The following is a 20,386-nucleotide window of genomic DNA, read 5'->3' on the forward strand; positions in this document are numbered from 1 at the left end:
CACAAATGAAACAGATTTTATAAATAGATGTGAGCATGAATGGTTTTTATGATTAGCTTGTTTTCAGTCACTGTGCTTGACCAGTGTCTGTGTTTGACTAAGTAAATATTTCTATGGTGATAGTATACACAATACAATAGCCATTATTTAATGTTAATACAAGTACCATATGGGAGGTCTTATCATGCTAGAGCCCCAAAGCATAATAAAAGCAGATAGGAACAGATAGGCAAGGGTGGGCCTCGTTGTACAGTAGGCTTGATAAAACATCTGCTCTTGCAAATGTTGGCCATGCGAGTGTTTATGCAGTGATGCTTCTCCCAGGGGATCTTTAGGACCAGACCAGACCGCCACGAGTTCCATTTTTGCCTCTTACTCACTTGGTGACTTTGGATAAGTCTCTATGCTAATGGTTTAAACATCTGTGCCTCCATTTTCCAAATCTTCGGCCTTTGCATGCCTCTCCAGAGAGTAAGGAAGATTAATACCTGACAGAATCTTGAGTTCTTTATTTAGAACAAAGACACAGAGAAGGATGGTATTAAAATAATACCTCATTATTTTAAGCAGTCCAAAGTATAAAAGAGAGAAAATATAGTACATTTTTCATCTACAAGTGGAAACTTGAGAAAACATGGACGTTCGCTGAGATCGGTAAAGAGGCCTTGTAAGGAACAAAGCCTCCTGGCGAATGTGCAGGGTTGCAGACACGAACCAGCACACTTTTCAATCCAGAGGGACAACTGTGTGAAGGGCATCAAACTGGAATTGTTCTCCACCGACAAAGGGCAAACAAGAATGCTTTTAATGCTGTGGAAAGGACCATTTCACCTTTTCACAAAACTGTTCATTCTCTCACACGCCATCTGTGTCTTAACCTCAATACTCTTACAGCGTTCAGTGCAATCGAATGTTCGTAGTCTATTTGTAGATTATCTGGTCTCACCTTCAGAACTTGCCATGAACAGATAGCACTGTTTCAATTCTAGACCTGAGTGTTTGGTTTGGTTTGGTTTGGTTTTAATTTTTAGTTGAGCATAGTTGACATACAGTGTTATATTAGCATCAGATGTATGACATTATGCAGTGGTCCGCAACGCAACTGAAGTCACCATCTGTCACCATACAAAGTTATTACAATATTACTGACTATATTCCCTATGCTGCACTCTTCATCCCTGTGACTTATTTATTTTAAAACTAGAAGTCTGTACCTCCTAACCCCTTCTCCCTACGTCACTCATCTCCCACCCCCACTGCTTTGGCAACCACTAGTTTGTTCTCTGTATTTGTGAGTCTGTTTTGCTGTTGCTGTTGTGGTTTGTTCATTCAGTTGGTTTTTTCTAGATTCCACAGATAAGTGAAATCATATGTATTAGTGTTTTGCAGCTATATGTCCTAATCAGCAGTAAGCACTCTTCATATTTGTTTTACACTTTACAACAACAAAATGGTTCACATTCATGACGTCACCAAATCCCCACAAATGCGGAGGTGGGTGTTTTCAGCACCTGTTCTAAAGATGAACAGACAACCTCAGGGGTTATGATTGGTCCCAGTGCATGGGTAGGTGAGTGTAGAGCTAGAATCCAAACCCAAGACTTCTGTTTTCTAAGCCTAAATGCTTATGAAGATTCTGCTCATTTGCAATTCAGAAATTGGAATTGGGCTCAGGGAAGAAGAGCTTGCTCTGATGATCTCTCAGATTGGGCTCCAGGGCTATTATTTCATTTCCTTCTGGACAAGCCAGCCCCAAGTTGATGCTGGCCTTTCTCGAGCACTCACCATCTCCCTGACTACTCTGGCAATCAGTCTGGCTAAAAATGGAGCGTTAATTTGTCTCATTTTACTATCAAAAAGGAAGCTAGACATAAGTGAGAAGAGAAGCTTCCTGACACATGTTTAAGGAAAAAGATCTGAATTCCCAACAGTGTAAGGGGATCCTTTCCAATCGGTTTACTGTAGTCACCATAAATCTAGGAACAATGTGTTCTTAAGCATATCTGGAATGGCCCACATAGAAATGGTTGGTTGTTGTATTAACATATGACATGTGGGCTAAGGAGGGGATTATACACACCCAGGGGAATAAGTTAGGTTGACCTAAGTAAACCAGCTTCTCCACTGTCCTGACTTACGGTGCGAGTGAAAACCAAGGGAGGGAGAGGTGGATCCCAGGCAAGTATCCCAGGCAAGACCACATTGCGGTCCCGGCCCTGAAGCCATCTCCCCTCGTGCTTCCTTCCAGAGCCTGGAGCCAGAGAGATCACCCCCTCTAACACGAGGAAGCAGCTTACTCTGGCCAGGCACCCCTGTGTCTCCCTGAAGTGGCTGTGGGAATAGTGTGTACATGTGTTTGCATGCTTGGGGACTGCTCATTTAGTCACAGGAGGAAAAGGGGAGGGAGACAGTAACTCAGGGCATCACCGTACAGGCTGAACAGCGTGGGCAGGTCTGTTACTGATTTCTGCTCCACGCTGCTTTCTCGATCCAACTGCCATGCATGTTTTTTATTATTCTGTGGATTTGTCTTGCACTGAGGGGTGGGAAAAGGCTGGTGAAGCAATAATCATTTAAGTGAAAGCAAAGACTCTGTGGTGCCCTCTAACAAATTTCCCAGTCTTTGCTAATGCCTTGGGGTCCTCTAGGGTTTAGAATTACAGCTTTCAGTAAATATTCTTAGACCCGCTCTCAACAAGAGCTGCAGTGAAACAGCACCAAGTATGCCATGAGAATCCTTCACCAAATCGTGGGTCCAAACGTGGCTCAGAACTCTGAGGAGTAACAGTGAGAGTCGCAGCAAGCATTTATTGAGCATTTAGCACACCCCGTAGGTCCTGATTCTACTCACTCGACATGGATTCACCGATTTCACCGTCATAACAATGTCAGCCAGGAAGTGCGATCTTTACCTAATTTGGGTAAACGGGGAAAGCGAGGCACAGAGAGGTTACCAGACTCGCCAAGGTCACACAACTCGTAGGTGGAGGAAGCAGGACTCCAAACCACACAGTCAGACCCCAGCATCTCTAAGCTCTCCCTCTTTCCAGGCAGCCGAGAATGGAAAAAAGGCAGAGTTAGTGATGATTTTACACTAACCTCGTCATCACTAATTAAAGAAATGAAACATTCGTTAAATAAGAACAAGTACTCCCTCTTTTACAAACGGGGACATTTTATTTATTTTTAAAGATTTATTTATTAATTTTAGAGAGACAGAAAGAGAGCACGAACGGGGGGAGGGGCAGAGACAGAGAGAGAGCGAATCCTCAAGCGGACTCCCCAGTGAGCGCAGAGCCCAACTCTGGGCTTAATCCCAGCACCCCAAGATCGGGAGCTGAGCCAAAATCAAGGGTCTGCCACTTAGCCCACTGAGCGACCCAGGTGCCCTGGGAACATTTTAAAGTAAGAACTATGTTGTTTCTATCTCTATATTATCAACCTTAAAAATAAAACTGCCAGATATTTTACCAGCAAAAACGCCTTTATTCAAAAATAGCAGAGAATTGCAACCTGGGACACACAAACTTTGGCAAAACCATAGGTAAGTCTGGGAAATAAAAGAGAGGGATACTCTTTTATAGAGGAAAGGCGGACATTGGGAAGGTTGTTATAAACAAAACATCCATTGGAGTAACCTGGGATTTCAAAGTATAGTGACTTTTCATTGGCTGAGTTGTGGCGGACTCTCATTGGCTGGGCTGTTGCCAGGGGAGGAAAAACTTCCTTCCTGCTGCTGAGATAGTAAAGTAATATTCACCTGTGAGATCTGTCCCTTCCTGTTGGGTCTGCAATTACAACGAGTGGTAGGGCTCCCCCTGCTGGCCTCCTGACTCCATCCTAAAAGGTTTCTTTTTCTTAGTTTCACAGTATGGTTGCCAGCCACAAGCCTAGGACATATTGCCAAGCACCTGAGTAAAAGACCTATGGGGAAGCTGTTGGGGGAAGAAAGCTGCTGTGTTTTGCACGTCAGGATGACACTCCTGACCCAAAGCCAGTTAGGCTTCTATGCTAGGCACTGTATCTACTTGTGGTGACAAGTTGTCCTGAGCCATCCAACCTCCATCTTTTCTTCCGTTGACTAGGTGGAGGTGGGAGACAGATGACCTGGGTCTGCGAAGGAGTGTCCGATCATCTTCTCCTCAAAACAAGAGGACCCAAAGGGAGCAGCTTTGCTCTCACCATGTGTGCTAGTGTTCTCACCAGCTGAACCATCATCTTGGTTTTCATAGGAGAAAAGGGAAAGACAAAACTGGAAATAGTAACCAGTAGAGTCTCTCAGGTATGGAACACAAGCAAGATGCTTATGGGATGCCTTTGGAGAAGGATAGCAGAGATAAAACCAGATGGAAATTACAAATATAAGGCAGAAGCCACTGTCCGCAGTGTCTTACAGTTCAGTATTTTTACCCATATTTTCTCTGGTCACTTTTTTAAAAATAAGAATATGTAACTTTGAGGATTTTTTCTCAGAAGTGATAATATTCTTTTAACTTTGGATGATGTAAAAACATTTTGGGATAATACTATTCTAAACTGATTCTAAACCTTATGTTTAAAAAACTGTTGCAGTGTTATAACGATCAACTTTAGGGGCCTAATCAATGTAGGCAGATGTGATGAATAAGTCACTTCTCCTAAATCCTTCTTATGTTTCAATAGCAAGTGTTCTTAAATTATTAGAAAGATGTATATTGTGTCATTTTTAAGCTATGGTCACACTTCCTCCTACAGTAGAAGATAAAAGGCCCATCTACATACTGCTAGCAAGAAAATAAATTTCATAAACTTGCCAAAAGACTTAACAATAGGCATAACAAGAAACAATGGGAAAAAACTTTGGAGTCAGCCTAAATGTCCATTAATACATAATATGTATGATACATAATTATAACGAAATAATATAGAGCCATGAAAATAGAGAATATTTAAATAACATGAAAACATGACCTGCTCTACTGTCAAGTGAAATAGCAAGTTACAAAACAACATGTATAATGTTAGCCCAATTTAAAAAAAAAAGTGTGTGTGTGTGCATATGTGTGGTATTGTGATATTTGTAGAGAAAGACAAACTCAAAGGATATATAGAGAGAGAATATTCAAATGGCTATTTTATTTCTTGATTATAGGACTTGATGTGATTTTGGTTTTGTCTCTTTGTTTGTTCATAAGTTGTAACAATAAAATATAAAATAAACACTGACTAGGTGATATTGAGAATTTTATTTTGATGTCTCTATGGTACACGCCTTGGTGTTGATATAAAACTGGTTATATTTACCACCATGATTAATTGTACATATTTTGCCTTCTACTCATCTCTGTTTAACTGTTCTTACCCTGCTCATGCCTTTTAATAAAGATGGTTGCTATCTGGCCAGCTGGATCAATGAATTTATTTATTCTGTTTATAATTAAGCTTCATAAACTGATACTTGTCATTGGCATTTATGATTCTATTTTTTCAAGGTTCATTAACTCATTAATTAGTCCATCTTTGCAGTATGTGCTCCCATTTCCTGAGCCATGAGATTTCAGTCTATCTTCATTGTCTTTGAGCCATATCCCTCAAAGCAGCATAGTGATTCAGTTCAACAGCTATTTCTTGAGTAGCAACAAGGTGCAGAGCATGACACCAGGAAGTGTGGGAATGGCACCAAGGAACAAGACAGAGCAGCACAAAGTCTAGGGATCAAGAAAACCCAGGCATTAAGTAACCATATAGTAACCATAATGCAATGAATTCAAAAGCAGCATAGAAGTAACCGTAATGCAATGATTTCGAAAGCAGCATCTAAATACCCATTCCAACTCCCAGATCCATCCTGCATCTGCCAACTTCCTACAAAATGCTTGTTTACGTCATTCTTGTTAAAATATCACAAGTTGGAAATGTCAAAATGGGAAAGTGTGATATGACACATCTTTAATAGATATAAATGCTCAGAAAGCAGGGACATGGGTGTATTTCAACGGTGATATCTTAAATAAAATCCAGTCTAGTCATCAGGGAGCCAAATTAGATAAACCGTCTCTTTGTGTCCAAACTCACTGGCTTATCACCAAGTGTATAACCTCATGAATTCTAGCCACAAACACATCTTGTTTTATTTTGCAGGTAAGCAAATGTGCACACTGCCAGGAGCTACGTCTTGTCTTCTTTGCCCAGAAGTCCATGCTGAAGTCCACATTAGGGGACAGGATGCCTGCTTAAGGGTCGGGGTCCAGATCCTCCAGATATTTTCCCAACTGTGGGATTTTCTCCACTACAGTTAGAGCCTAGGGTTTGAATCTGGCTGTGGGACGGGCTCTTGAGGCAGAGTTGTCTCCAGCTGCTGCCACGCCATTGAGTAGCTGAGAGAATGAGGTTTCATGTTTGTCACCACTGTCTCTTTCTGCCTCTCACACGTGTGATGATGATCGGTATCTGGTTGCCTTAGAGACTGTCAGACCTGGCATCTCTGTTTATCTGCAGAACACTTGGTGGTTTCTCAAAACAGGTGTGGCCTGGTTGAACATAGTGTAGCCACAATTTTTTTTTTTTTTGAGAAGTTGCTTTGACTCTGGTGGCTTTTACCAACTTTCCGAATGTCACTCAGTCTCTCTCAAAGGCTATTTGTCAAAGTTGCTGGTGAACTAGTCTCTTACCTGTTTTTTTTTCCTCTGTATTTTAAAAGATGCAATACTAGATAGACAAAAAGCTTATGGAAGCAAAAATTGGTTCAAAGGGACAATTCTATATTTTAAGTGTGGCCTGTATATTGACAACTGGTTCTGGCCCCCTCGCTGGTGGTGTGGCTTCTGAGGTAAATGACATGATGAAAACCAGTTCTTATTTGGTAAACTCCAGTAGGTTACAGAGCTGAGGGAGTGATACCATCTCCAACCACCATATATATAACCCCATTGCTATGAAGCTTGTGACCAGTAAAGGTATTGAAAGTATGTTAACATTGGGTCAGAGTAAGCAGGGAAAACAGACTCTATGTCACTATGTCACTAAAAAGGTGGTGGGGGGTGGGGAGTGTCCAAGCAAGAAACCTTCTAGAGAGGGCCTGAAAATTAGTGAATACGGAAAGTGTAGGAGAAGCTGAGTCTATTTTTCTAGAGAGGAGACGTTTTAAGAAAGCCAAGAGGGCTGACTTCAAATATTGGGAAAGGAGCACAAATACATAAGTAACCATATTCATTACGGTGTCAGAGGGCAGAACTGGGTCCAAAAGGTGGACTTAACAGTTTAAAAGGGGATCGAATTCAATTCCATGGAGGCAAGAACTATTACCCACAAGATCCCATCTAGTAACAGTCATCAGCCTGATGACTGTTTCTCAGGCTTGTTGTGGAAGGATTTCTGTACTAGGAGAAAGATTGGATTAGACCTTTGAGGCCCTTTCCAAATATAAGATGCTATCTGTCTAATTAATTGCCAGTCATAGTCTTAGGTGTTGCCCTGGGCTCTCATCTCTGTGTCATTGAAATTTGGATTCACTTCTCCTTAACTGTTAGATAATCGAATGGATTCACCTCTTTAAATCAGCAGTCAGCAGGAATAGGAGGATAGATGAATGCCTGGACTCTCCGCCTGATTAATTAATGCCCCAGAGCCTTGATTTAGGAAGATCCAGGAGACCGTGAAGACAGTCAGAGGTGAGTGGAATCAGCCAGGTCCCCATGTCTATTTGCCTCCTCTAAGGAGAAAACAATTCCCTTCCTTCTGGGGATTTGAGTTCGGGGAGGTTTTGATCTTTAGCAGGGATGGGGGGCGTTGTTTGTTTGATTTTTGGCCTGGCATTCTACAAGGCATCATAATAAACACTTGAGTGGCCAACCCAATTTTGTCTCCCTCTCTGGTGAGAGTGAAAAGCATACAATCTACAGTCAAGTTTTGGTTTCAGCTCAGTCCCTTGTGAGTTACGTGGCCTTGCTGCAGGCTGCTTCACTTTTGGGGGACCTCCATTTTCTCATTTCTGAAATGGAGTCAGCACTATGTTACAAGTTTAGAGGAATCAAAAGAGAAAATACATGTGAAACTACTTCATAAGCTTTGAAGCACCTTTTTTAAAATTTATAGTCAAATTTTTTTAACTGTATGTTATGGTCAGCGTAGAATGTAAAAAGCACATTTTTCACTCTGTATTAGACATTAGAAGCAACATTTCTTGATCTTCCAGTAAGTTCTAAGGAAAAACAAATGATTGATGAGAGCCATCGCTTTGAGTCTACTCTTGGAAGTGAAACAGCGCATGAGGTCAGCAGCAGGAAAATTATGTCTTCCTCAAATTCTCAACTCTGGGTTGGGGTAGATGAACAAATAGGAACTATTTGTGCAGGAACTATCAGGTATTATTAAGTAAGCCTAACAACTAAGGCAATACACCTAGAAATTCACAGGGAATGAAGATTCTAGGGAGTTTATGGAGTCCAGGCTTCAGTTGTTTGTAGTTAATAGTTATGAAGACTTGACCTTTTTTCATCATTTCTGCTTTAAGAGGAAAATGTTCATGGACAGTCTCTCCAATGCCAAGGAACAGAAAGAAACTTCCCAGTAGGAGAGAAATATTTCACACAGCAGGTTTTAGCAGAGCTTCTCCCATCTCTGTGGAAATAAAACTGTGTGACCATATTGTATTAATAATCTCTGTCGATCGATATTTTGTTGTTTGTTTCAAGCTTTTCCTGCATCACGTCAAGTCTGTATTTTTTGTTCGCTTTACTTGCAATCAGAGAAAATACGTAGCCACAAAACTTCACTCTATTTTCAAAAGCGCAGTCAGAATGTTACACTTCTAAATTGTGGCAACGGGGCGAGACACACCCTGAAGACAGAGAACTTTACACCTTCACAAGAAAACAGAGAAACCAAGATATGATAGCTTGTACATACCAAGAAAAATGTGCCCCAACTTTGAAAGCCCATTTTAGGGGTGAGCAGGACCACGCCATGACAAAACCGAGATGCTGGGTGGTCTTCACTCACTTTCCCTCCTTCTTCCCCAGTGGATGCCAGAGACTTTGAGCTTCCTCACCCAACACAGAGTTTCACACAGGACCTTCCATCTCTAACTGCTTTCAGTACCTCAGGCCCAATTATTTCCTGACATCAGATTTTTCACCAAGAATCTCTCTGTCATCCATTCTCTTAGGACACAGTTCTCTGGTGATAGGAATGAGCCCTGACAAATCCACGTTCCTGAAACCTTGATTATGACAGCCATTTTAGGGAGCTGCTTTGTGTGTAAAAAGTGAAGTTCTCAACATACAGTCTTACTATAGTGAAAGGAGTGATTTTGGTTGCATCATGGCAAGCTGACAGAAGAGATTAATTGAGGACAAATCTCTGGGACCTGTACAATCAGACCATGCAGAAAGCTGCCCGCCTTGTCCAGGCATGGAGTCAGTGCTGGGGGAACTGATAAACTCTTATACTCTTCCAAGCTCCTGCTATGGAGCTTCACTCAGGAAAAAGACAGGACCTCTGTGTGGACACTTTCCCCCAGGTCTCCTGTCTGTGAGTGTAAGTCTGAAGGCTGACCTGTGGGCCTTTATGAATAAAAGTAGGAAATAATATCCCAGCACACAATGCTCTCAATTATATTTCTCTCTCACTCACTCTCTGTCTCTCTCTCTGTTTTCCTCTTTCTTCCTCTCTCTCTCCATATCTATTAAACTATTACTGATGTATAACCGTGGCAACTAAAAACTGGGCTTAAGTTGAGCACTGAATTGATGCATTTAGGCCTTCAATCATTCATTCATTAAATTTAAGTATTTGAGCATGTGTTCCACAAATCCTTACTGAGCATTTACTATATGCAAGGCAGTATGCTGGTCAGTGGGGATTTAGAGGGAAAAGGGCCCTCTCTGCCCTTCAGAAGAAGCTTGCAGGCTCCTGGACAGAGACAAATGAACAGTAAATGAAGATACAGTTGTGAGAAGCTCAGAGTACAATGTGAACTTAGGCAGGGGCACTCGGAATGGTCGTGCAAGGTCAAGAAAAGCTTCGTGGAAGATACAGTATCTCAGTTGAATCCTGAAAGAAGCAGGGAGGGGCAGCCTGTGAAGACAGGTCAAAGGTTTGCATTCTGCTCCATGAGTCCCGCTTCTGAAAGGTCGGGGAGATCAGATTATATGGCAGGACCAGTGAGTTTTATACTATGACCAGACACAGCATACAAGATGGAGAATTGAAGGAGATGAATTTGAAGAGAAAAATCATACAGAATATCACACTGGATCTTGCATTCTTTTGCTATCATTTACAGCCAAAGGCCTGGTTGGATAGAACTTCTCAGAGGGTGCCACTTGAATGACAAAGGTCATAGAATTATAACATTGGATGGAGTTTAGGGGCCACGTACTAGAACACCTGCCCCCCAGGGCCTGCGTACTCTGTATAACATCTAGCGCACACCTCCGGGGAGGAGGAGCCGGCTCCCTGACTGAGCAGCCCTCTCTCTCCGAGTCCAAGGGCCTACAGTGGTCTTCCATTTTTCTTTTAAGAAAGATGATTTGATGACCCCTGCCCTCAAGGGGCTTGCATTTTAATGTGAATGATGCATTCATTGTTGATAAAACAATCTGGAAATAATCAGACAGATAATAACATAGTAGACTAGGGTGAGCAGACTTTAAGATTTGTTTTTTCTTATTTCGATGAGTTAGGATACAAAAAAGGACAAGACACAGTCCCTGCTATTAAAGAGTTTATGGTATAAAGGAAAAAACGTGTAAGAAACCACTGCACACCTGTTGGAATGGCCAAAATCTAAAACATGGACATGACCAAATCCTGGCACAACAGAAACTCTCATGCATTGCTGGTGAGAGCATAAAATGGTACAGCCACTTGGAAATCCAGTTTGACAGTTTCTTACAAAACTACACATGGCCTTACTGTATGACGTAGCCGTCATGCTCCTTGGTATTTACCCAAAGGAGTTGAAACTTGTATTCACAAAAAAACTGGTACATGAGTGTTTACAGCAGCTTTGTTCTTACTTGTCAATGCCTGGATGCAAACAGGCTGTGCTTCCATAGGTGAACGGGTAATAAACCGTAGTACATCCAGACAATGAGCCATTATTCAGCATTAGAAAGAAAGAAACTATCAAGCCATGAGAAGACATGGAAGAACCCCAAATGCATATTACTAAGTGAAAGTCAATTGGAAAAGGCCACCTACTATATGATTCTAACTCTATGACCATCTGGAAAAGGCAAAACTATGGAGACAATAAAAAATCAGTGGTTGCCAAGGGCCAAGAGAAGTGAGGGATGAACCACAGAGGATTTTTAGGGCAGTGAAAATACTCTGCAGGCTACAATCACAATGGATACACATTGTCATGCATTTGTCCAAGCCCCTGGAATGTACAGCATTGAGAATGAACCCTAATGGAAACTACGAACTTTGGGTGATAATGATGTGTCAATGTAAGTTCATTAATTGTAACAAATGCACCACTCTGGTGGGGGATGTTGATAACAGGCCAGGCTACGCCTGTTGGGGGGGCAGGGGGATCTGGGAAATCTCTGTACCTTCTGCTCGATTTTGCTGTGAAACAAACACTGTTCTAAACAATAAAGTCTTTAGAAAAACATGCAAGTAAAGTTAGTTCAGCAGTCCTGGGCAGTTCCTGTCAGGACTGCCTGAAGGAGGCTGGGAGAATAGAAAGGAAACTCAACTACAAAAAAGAGTGGATGTGAGCTACATAGAAACAGGGTCAATGAAACGAACCTGTTGACTCTGGACTCTAGCTACTACGACTCTTTTAAGTGAGGGTCAGGGACTTCCCACTGGGTTTGGGATGAAACAGCTTCTGCTGGGAGTTTGTATCCTGGATATTGTACCAATCAAAGACCATTGTGGAGACCTAGTCCTAGAATCACATGATAGCTTTTGTAAAGAAAATCATCCTCCATTAGTTAATGGATGTCTATATATTTTGAATCTGTTTAAATCGAGTAAATTTTTATAGTAAGTCTATTCTGTAGACGATACCAAAACTATGGAGATTGGAGACAATCCTTTAACCCAGATACCATGATAGCCAGGAAAGGGAGATTCTAGGAGCAGATGAGACATGAAGAACATATCAAGTCACATCCCATAGAAAGTTGTTCATAGATCCCACCCTGTACCTCCTTTTTTTTTAGTTTTACATTTTTATTTTATTTTTTTTAATTTGAAGATAGATGACACACATTACATTAGCTTTGGGTGTACAACATGGTGGTTTGACAGTTCTATACATTATGCTATGCTCCACACAAGTGTAGTTACCATCTGTACCCATACACTGCTATCACAATACCATTGACTCCATTCCCTGTGCTGTACCCTTCATCCCCATGATTTATTCATTTCACAACTGGAAGCCTGTATCTCCCACTCCCCTTCACCCATCTGGCCCATCTCCCATCTCCCTTCCCTCTAGCAACTCCCAGTTCATTCTCTGTATTTATAGGTCTGATTCTTTGTACCTCCTTTTATTTTCATTTTGAGTATATAAACCGTGTGCTCAATCTCCCTCCCATACCCAAAAGTCTTTTTTGAGTTTTTAGGACAATGTCTATGTGGTCAAAATTAGCATGGGGTTTCAGGCTCTTCACTCCACTCTTCTGTCTCAAGAGTAATTTTGTTTTCTACAGACATTGAGAAAAATCAACATTTCAATTTGTGCCTCCTATGGCAGCGATCCCTCCTCTTCTGAAATAACCCAGCTCTCCTACTCTAGTATGTGACATTTTGGGCTATACGTGTGCTTTGCCAGAACCTAAGGTTGTCCCAGAACTCTCTGGCTTCACTGGGCCCTGCTCCCTTGTATTTGTTTCCTATTACTGCTGTAAAAAATCATCAAAAATTAGTGACTCAAACAAAACAAATTTAATATCTTATGATTCTGGAGGTTAGAAATTAATCAGTCAATTACAAGCATAAGTTAGGAGCAGGAACAAAGGTACAGAGGGAAGAGCGCCCTGCCCTACCAGATCAGAAGAGTCAATGAAAGGACGGGATGGAGGAGTTGTGGAAAGAGCCTATGCAGCGGGAGCAGGGGAAGAGGTGGACATTCAATAAAGAGCTTCTGATGTGAGGAAAGAATGGCTGGAGCTTGGGGAAAACGATTCTGCCAAGTGCATCCACGCAGGTGTTGACAAATGTATATGAAAGTTGCTGTCGAAATGTCAAGTGTGGTTACAAAATGTATGCTGCTTAAGAGGTGGGACTTTGTCTTATTTACCTTTCTGGCAGTGGAACCCAAAGTAGTGCCTGGCACAGAGTAATCAGTAAATATTTGTTGAATGAATAAGTAAATTAATGAATGACTATAAAGGGATCAATAAGGAATTGCACTTTAGACCAGGGACAGAAATAGACAGATCTGGCTTACCTCTCTGTAATGCAGTGCTCAACACCCAAAAGCAGGCTATTATCACTTGTCTTTGCCTAGGGACCCAAAGAGTTGGGGGACTTTAAGTCACAGGCACAGCTTATGGCTGCAGATGTGAGCAGGAATGGAAGCTTCGGACTCTTTCTGCTACACACATCCTATAAAAGTTCCGATGGGCCTGGGTTAAGAATTCTACAAAAGTACAAATGAGTCAAGGAATTGGGGGTTATTTCTAGGAAGTCTCTTATGCTTCCATTGCCCCATTTTTATCACTTTCGTGTGTGATCTGCTCCTCTCCACTGTTCTTTGTGGCATAAATCCCTCACCCCCTGACTGAGAGTCGTTGGATAGACCAAGCCATTACCTGATGGAAGAGAAACCTGCAGAGAGGAGAACTGACAGAATGAAGTATGTTAGACCAACTAGTGGTTTCAGATGAAGTCCCAACACAATGAATTGCCACACTATTGATTTAAACAGTTTTCCCCCCTTCCTTCCCTTTGCCTCAGTAGGTCCCTCAATATCTTATGCTCAGCTTTTCTGAGTTTGGTTCTTTAGAGCCAGGAATCTCTTTGAGCCATCATCACAATCAACTGGGACTCCAAAGATGGGTTTTTGTGAATAAAGCGAATCCCATGACACTGTTCCTTCAGAGAGCAATTTTCCATCTATCAGTGAGATGGGCAGTGACAGAATTAGAAGAGTCTGGTCCCATTGTCTCAGCTGTTCCTTGAAAGTTTATGGCTGAGCACCTCCACCTTTTATCCAGTGACCTCCCTTCATTATGAGAAACCAAAATGGCCTTGACCACATAGAGAAATTCCCCAGCAAGGGACAAAAAAAAGAAAACAGAAATTAAAAGGAAGCCTGGGACAAGAAAGGACAGGAGGGCAGCAGTAACAATGTGAATATGAAACAAAGCTTTGGCGTCTTGGGTCCCCTACCTCCAGGGTATCCTCCCCGTTCCAGCCCAGCAGGCCAGGCAAGGGCCTGGCTTTGAAGGTGAGCTCTGGAATGTGTATCACTGAGCAGAGTCTTAGGCTGCAGGGCCACTTGTCCGAATGGAATGAGTGCTGAGGAGACTTGCTCATCGTGGATGGTGGCAGGGAATAAAATATGGGAAATTAATCATGGAGGTCCATGAAGAGGAGTGAGCTGAGGAGGGGTGGTGGGGAGGGAAAGAGGAGAGTGTAAAGGGGCCCTTCTGGGACAAAAAACCAACTTTCTGACGGACAGTTGCTTGATCTCCCTAGCTCTAGAGTGATGGATGAATGGCTAACTGAATGACTCTGTTTAATGAATGTTTAGGAGAAGGAGGTAGCAGCCCCAGCACAAATGGACTCAGAGCTTGCACTTGGCTCTGGCCTTGGAACAACTGCTATGACTTTCATCTCTTGGGTGGATTTAAGTTAGAAGTTCAATCCATGAGGGGGCTTTTAAAGGGGCTATAACTTTGCCTGTCTTGGCTTTCCTAGTCTTTGGGGATTTTCCTGTAACTTTTAAACATTTTTAATCAAAATTCAGTTATGTGGAATTAGTTAATTAAACTCCTTCCCAAAGCAAGAAGAAGGCGGTACAGTGAAGTCCTGGACAGTCTCATGCCTTTCGATGTGTAGTGGGTCTCTCTCTGCACCAAGGCTCTTTCTCAGTTAATTGTCCTGGTTGACTAAACTCAGTGTTTTCCTTCCCATCACCACATACTCATGTGACTTTCAGAATGATTCTTCCTTTTTTTGTTACTGAAATGAGTATCATATCAGTCTAAATTTTCAAATAAAACAGATAACCTGGAATCATTTCAATTAGAAAATAGGTAGTCTGGAGGTACACTGTAGACATTGACATTGTGGAAACCAACAAGAGGATGAAACAAAGAGTTTAAGCTTCTCAATGGGGAATGTTCTATATGAGGTATTTGTCTTTGCACCTGAGGAAAGCTTGTGAGAGCTCAGGGAGATGGCTGGAGCTCATCTGTTGCCCACGTGTACTATTTTTATATTACGTGAGGTTCAGCAGGGTATCACCAAAAGAAGCTGATGAGCAAGAAAATGCAGTGAGGTTGCTTGGTTCAGGGACAACCTGGAAAACAGAGCTTCAAGAACATCCCAAAACTCTTTCTGTGGCCATAGTTACACAGAATATCTACTCAACACCATTTCAGTTCAAAAGACACACTCACTTGTGAGCCTCAGTTGGGGTAACTCACCTTGTGCTTGCCAGGGTATAGGGAGAAAACACGAATCTAGGAGTAAGGGAGAACATGAGCTCCCATAATGCACTGACAAAGCTCATATCCCAGCTCTATATAACACAAAACTCATATAATAATTGAGGCAAATGATCTGAGGTAAATTTGATGTTTCTATATCTTAGTTTGCCTCTTTATAAAATGGTAAAGAGAACAAGGCTTATATTGTAGGTTTATTGTGAAGATGACATATGGAAACATAGAGTTTAGATGTAATTAGCATTCAATAAATCTTAACTATCATTATTATTAATCATCCCAACAAGATTTTCTTGTATAAGAGCTTTTGTATTATCGAGTTATTTGGACCTCCATAGCATCATTTTCTGCTTATTTTCAGTCAATGGAAAGCTTTAAGAGAACTCTTTTAATATAAAAAGCCTTCTAAATCCTTATCCTCTGTCCTATTAAGCTGTAAGAAAAAATTAGATTATCTTTTATCAAGTTTTTAGAATGGATTACATTGTGCCACTCAATGTGACCTGTGCAAACATAATATAAAAACTGCATTGATCAACAACTTTCCGAGAACCTTAATGGCCTTACATCTTGGTCACTTTGGGCCCAGAGAAATAATTTTAAAATGGGGAAACCAGTTAATGACTGCCTCCTGCACTCTACTCATTTTCATTTAAAAAAAAAAAAGGTGTGGGGGGAGGGAAGCTATCGTAAGCAGAATTGAAACCTGCAAAGCAAGTTAATTAATATATAAGGCTAACGTGTAGGTTCTTAATTGTCTAATGTAATATGACCCGGAGCAGTCCAAACTCCCTTCACATTCTCTTAAAACTTTCCCTGATAAGAACTCTGTCCCATCCGTATCTCACCAACATTTTCATTTCCAAATGGCCCTGTGCTGCAAAGTCATCTACCAGCTTCTTTTATGAGGGCTTGAGTCTTTAGACTACCCCTCATCCACTTCACTTGAAGAGTCATGGTATCTAAAAGCCTGTTGACTGTCTCTTCACGAGGAGCTGGTTGTCAGAGGTCACAAGATGTATATTCTGTTCCCGAACTGAGGACAGCTCTAGGTGCTACCTATTGGTCTCTGGCCATCCCTCCAACCCATTCACCATCCTGCAGCCAGCAGCATTATTTAAACACAAACTCTTCTCTAGTTACCTTCTGTAAAACTTTAAAGGTTTAAAAGAAACAAACCATTGCATATATATACCACCTCTTCTTTATCCATTCATCAATTGATAGATAATTGGGCTGTTTCCATATCTTGGCTTTTGTAAATATTTCTGTTAGAAGCATAGGGATGCATGTATCCCTTGGAATTAGTGTTTTTGTATTCTTTGGGGAAATACCAAGTAGTGTGATTGCTGGATTGTAGACTGGTTCTATTTTTAACTTTTTTTTAAAGTTTTATTTATTTATTTATTTATTTATTTATTTATTTATTTATTTATTTATTTATCAGAGAAAGAGAGAAGGAGAGAGCACAAGCAGGGGAAGCATCAGGCAGAGGGAGAAGCCGGCTCCCCACTGAGCAGGGAGCCCAACACTGGACTCGATCCCAGGACCGTGGGATCATGACCTGAGCTAAAGGCAGATGCTTAACCAACTGAGCCACCAAGGCATCCCTATTTTTAACTTTTTGAGGAACCTCCATACTGTTTTCCACAGTGGTTATACTAGTTTGCATTCCCACTAACAGTACCCAAGGGTTCCCTTTGCTCCACATCTTCACCCACACCTGTTGTTTCTTGTGCTGTTGATTTTAGCCATTCTGACAGGTGAGGTGATATTGTAGTTTTGATTTGCACTTCCCTGATGATAAGTGATGTTGAGCACCTTCTCATGGCATATACATACGTATATTCATATATATATATATTAGAATATTATTCAGCCACAAAAAAGATGTAATCATGCCATTTGCACCAACATGGATGGAGCTAGACAGTATAATACTAAGTGAAATAAGTCAGTCAGACAAATACATATGATTTCATTCATATGTAGAATTTAAGAAACAAAACAAACTAGCAAAGGATAAAAAAGAGACAAATAAAAACCAGACTCTTTAACTATTGAAAACAAACTTAGGGTTACCAGAAGGGAGGTGGATGGGGGGATGGGAGAAATAGGTGATGGGGATTAGGAAGTGCACTTTTTTTGCAATGAGCACTGGGTGATATATGGAATTGTTGAATCACTATATGGGACACCTGATATCAGCTTCATTTTGATAGAGTTCATCCCTCACTCCGGCCAGACAAGCTATACTTTTGTTTCTTGACTACACTACCAAGAACATTTATACATGCTACTCCTTCCTCCTAGAATGTTCTTTCCACTATTCCCTTCAGTTTTGGCTCAGGAAGTTCTGACATCTTTGTCTAGCTCAGGTCTGGTTTGGGTCCTTTAGTTATCTGAAGTCATAGTACCAATCCCAATATTTAATTATGTATTTATCATTCCAAGTATTTAATCAATATATTAATATTCTCTCTCTCTAGGATACAAATCCCGGGAGAACAGAGACCATTTGTTTTACTCTTTGTTGCATCCCCGATGCTTAGCACATGGTCGGCCTTCACAAAAAACTGAATGAAAGCCTTTTTATTTTTTTATTTATTTTTTTAAATTTTTTTAAAAATTTATTTATTTATTTTTGAGAGAGTGAGAATGAGAGAAAGAGAGAGTACATGGGGGGGGAGGGTCAGAGGGAGAAGCAGACTCCCCGCCGAGCAGGGACCCCGATGCAGGACTCGATCCCGGGACTCCAGGATCATGACCTGAGCTGAAGGCAGTCGCTCAACCGACTGAGCCACCCAGGCACCCAAAAGCCTTTTTATTTTTATTTTTTTATTCATTCTGTTTCATATATGTATTTATATATGAATATATGTAAATATAAATTTTAATATAAACATTAAATCACATTAATTTGTACCTTTCATCATTACTCTTCTTTACCAAAATAAAAATAAAAATTATCCAAGACCATAATTTTCTTGGAATAGTACCATTGTTGAAGTCTTTAACAAAGTATGACCCTCTCTGTGAGATCTTCCTTGGCAACTATTTATAAAACCTAAATTCCTACCTCAACATCTTGTATCCTCTTCATCCAACTTTAATTTTTCCCCTATTACTTGTTGACATTAAAATAAGTTTAAGAGTTTGCCTAGATTATTGTCTGTCTCCCACTACCAGAGTGTCAGCTCTGTGAGGAAGGACATTTTGACTTTTTTGCTCATATCTATACTGCCAGTGCCTAGAATAAAGCTTAGAATGTGTTAAGAACTTGAAAACTATTATCAAATATTATATCTCAACTCACTACAAGACCCATCAATTCTGGTGCTAATATCTTCTCAACAAAACCATATATGTCCTAAGGCTTCATAGATGGTGTTGTTCAATACAGTAGCCACCTGCCACATGTGTTATTGAGCACTGAAATGTGACTGGCCCAAACTGAGATGTGCTGTAAGTATAAAATATATAATGAATTTCAAACAGTTAGTACAAAGGAAAGAATGCAAAATATCTCCTGAATAATTTTCTACTGATTACATGTTAAAGTGCTGGTATTTTGGAGATACTGAGTTCGAGAAAATATATTATTATAATAAAGTTCACCCATCTCTTTTTATTTTTTTATTAGGTTACTAGAGAATTTAAAATTACAAATATGGCTTACATTATACTTCTGTTGGAGAGTGCTGTTCCTGAATACAGTATTCCAATATCTGGGGGAGGAATGTTAGTATGCAAATCAAAGAGTAAAAACCCCAATTTCTTTATCATCTTTGAAGGAATTCGTATTATTTGCATGTGAGGAACAAAGATTTTAGAAAGTGAATTCCCTTTTATATGGGGTATGAATCTCTTTTTCAGGCATGAAGCAAAGGAATTTTGGTAGAACTCAGAGTGGATTGGGGATCCTAAACTCAGGTTATGGTAAAAGGATTATTTATTTGTTCATTTCTGGCATGTAATCATTATTTGGACTTTCTCAGGTTTGATAAAATTCACAAATTTTATGACCTGGGTTGTCTTAGATTTGTATTATTCTACTTACATTTCAAAGTTATACTCCTCCTGAGAAGATGCATGTAGGTTCATTAGAAGTGGTATCTCCACTTTGTACTCTGGACTAAAAAGCTTATTTTTTCATGGGCCACTCATCTAAAAAGAATAGATTATATCAAAGAAGGAAACACCTATTCAAACTTATCTGTATGGCATCATTGAGTGTCCCTGGAACTAGTTTGATATACCTGATATACTCACCCCGTTTGTGAAGAAATTTTTGTGCTGGTCAGTAGGGCTTTAGGGGGATAATATGTTTGTTTCCTTAGATTTATTTACTTATTTGACAGAAAGAGAGTGTGCGAGAGAGGGGGGAGGGGCAGAGGGAGAGGGAGAGAGAATCTCCAGTAGAATCCCTGCTGAGTGCAGAGTCCAACATGGGGCTAATTCCCAGGACCCTGAGATCATGACATGAGCCGAAATCAAGAGACAGCCGCTTAACGGACTGAGCCACCCAGGTGCCCCTAAGGGGATAAAATGTTGACCCTATCTTTGAGGGGTGTATAGATTAGTGAAGAAGATGACACAGGAACAGTTAATTTCAACATCATGTGGTAAATTCTCTGATAAAGAGAAATACTGGGGGGGGCGGAGCAAGATGGCGGAGGAGTAGGAGACCTGGATTTCCTCTGGTCTCAGAAATTCAGCTGAATAGGGATCAAACCATTCTGAACACCTACGAACTCAACAGGAGA

General features: G+C 40.8%; 1 long non-coding RNA gene across 1 annotated transcript in view; it reads right to left on the reverse strand.

Annotated features, from left to right (window-relative positions):
- Positions 1-5,180: 5,180 nt before the first annotated feature.
- LOC112840478 (uncharacterized) overlaps positions 5,181-20,386 on the reverse strand; it is a 41,657-nt gene continuing 26,451 nt past the window's right edge. The window contains exon 6 of the long non-coding RNA XR_003212486.2: positions 5,181-5,687. This is a non-coding gene — a long non-coding RNA (uncharacterized lncRNA). The remainder of the gene's footprint in view (positions 5,688-20,386) is intronic.

This window comes from Callorhinus ursinus, unplaced genomic scaffold (assembly GCF_003265705.2).
Source record: "Callorhinus ursinus isolate GAN/ISIS: 27379988/994484 unplaced genomic scaffold, GSC_fseal_2.0 scaffold19, whole genome shotgun sequence".
Lineage (NCBI taxonomy): Eukaryota > Metazoa > Chordata > Mammalia > Carnivora > Otariidae > Callorhinus > Callorhinus ursinus.